This window comes from Pristiophorus japonicus, chromosome 13 (genome assembly GCF_044704955.1).
Source record: "Pristiophorus japonicus isolate sPriJap1 chromosome 13, sPriJap1.hap1, whole genome shotgun sequence".
NCBI classification, from domain to species: domain Eukaryota; kingdom Metazoa; phylum Chordata; class Chondrichthyes; family Pristiophoridae; genus Pristiophorus; species Pristiophorus japonicus.
Window position 1 is genome coordinate 154,604,982 of NC_091989.1, and position 1,534 is coordinate 154,606,515.

The window sequence follows — 1,534 nt, forward strand, 5'->3', positions numbered from 1 at the left end:
GCATTAATCACCTGCTTAATACAGCTGTGAACTGCAGTCTGTGAGATGCAGCTGATGTACCCTGCAGCAGACTGAAAGGCCCCTGTGGTGTAAAAGTTCAGGGCTGTGGTGAGTTTGAGGGTCACTGGCATGGCATGACCCCGCCCCTCCCGTCCAGAGACAGTCTGGTGTAAATTGACACAGAATTATAGACGGTTTTGATTCCTTTTAAGGCAAGGGCCTTTGGAGCTCTTTTTCTATTTGTTTCTGAGTCTAATGGTCTCCACATGCCATGCACTACCTGTGGTGCGAGAGGGACATGATGAGTGCTGCATGGAATCATCTTTCCTCTGCTTTCCTATCCCTTCTTCCCAGTGCGGAAGTGACTGCTTTCTTCCTTTGACACCTCTCGATGATCGTAAACAGCATGTGGTCTTTGTAACTACAAACTGGTAACCCATTAAGCTGTGACACATGCTGCTGAAGCTCCAACAGGCTGTGCTATAGTGTCTCCCTGCTTTACTTACTTTTTAAATATATGCTAGTAGTTTCATCCGTGCCATTGTTAGGCAGTAAAATTTCAGTGGAAGCAATCAAGGAAACAATGAAGGTGTACGCCTGATTTTCATTCAAAATATCACAGCTGTTTTACAGTAAACCATACTAAAAGTCATCATCATCATAGGCAGTCCCTCGAAATCGAGGAAGACTTGCTTCCCCTCTAAAAGTGAGTTCTTAGGTGACTGAACAGTCCACTAAGGGCATTACAGTCTCTGTCACTGGTGGGACAGACAGTCGTTGAAGAAGAGTGGGTGGGACTGGTTTGCCGCATGCTCCTTCTGCTGCCTGTGCTTGTTTTTTGCATGCTCTCGGCGACGAAACTCGAAGTGCTCAGCGCCCTCCTGGGTGCTCTTCCTCTAGTGACCAGGGTCTCCCAGATGTCAGTGGGGATGTTGGCCTGATTGAGGACGCTAACGTTGGTGCGTCTGTCCTCCCAGGGGATTTGCAGGATCTTGCGGAGACACCATTGGTGGTATTTCTCCAGCGATTTGAGGTGTCTACTGTACATGGTCCATGTTTCTGAGCCATACAGGAGGGCGGATATCACTACAGCCCTGTAGACCATGAGCTTGGTGGCAAATTTGAGGGCCTGGTCTTCGAACACTCACTTCCTCAGGCGGCCGAAGGCTGCGCTGGCACACTGGAGGTGGTGTTGAACATCGTCGTGGATGTCTGCCCTTGCTGATAATAGGCTCTAAAAGTACCATAGATCTGACTCATTATTAGCTTAACACCATATCCCTCTAAAAGAAAAATAGGCGGATGTTTCCCTTTTAAATAAATCCATATGATCTCAGCAGTTACCGTGGGGATGGTTACAAGTATTGCTGTAATTTTTCTTTTGCAAATATGCTGGTATCCACAAATATTAGTTAATCCGATGCCAATCCTGGTCCGAATACTTCACTGCCTGCCTCGGTTGCCAAGGAGATATTTACACGTTGCTATGGCAGCGGAGTACGGCTCTCGCGATGCTTTGAACTCCCGGGGTGAA

General features: G+C 47.7%; 1 protein-coding gene across 2 annotated transcripts in view; it reads right to left on the reverse strand.

Moving 5' to 3' along the window:
- dbndd1 (dysbindin domain containing 1) overlaps positions 1-1,534 on the reverse strand; it is a 66,971-nt gene that overhangs the window by 64,806 nt on the left and 631 nt on the right. The window contains exon 1 of one of the 2 annotated variants that reach the window (XM_070898168.1): positions 1,345-1,441. The exons of the other annotated variant lie outside the window; for it this stretch is intronic. The gene's annotated coding sequence lies outside the window, so the exon portion shown is untranslated. Of the gene's footprint in view, positions 1-1,344; positions 1,442-1,534 lie in introns of those variants that run through there. 2 annotated transcript variants of the gene reach the window in all.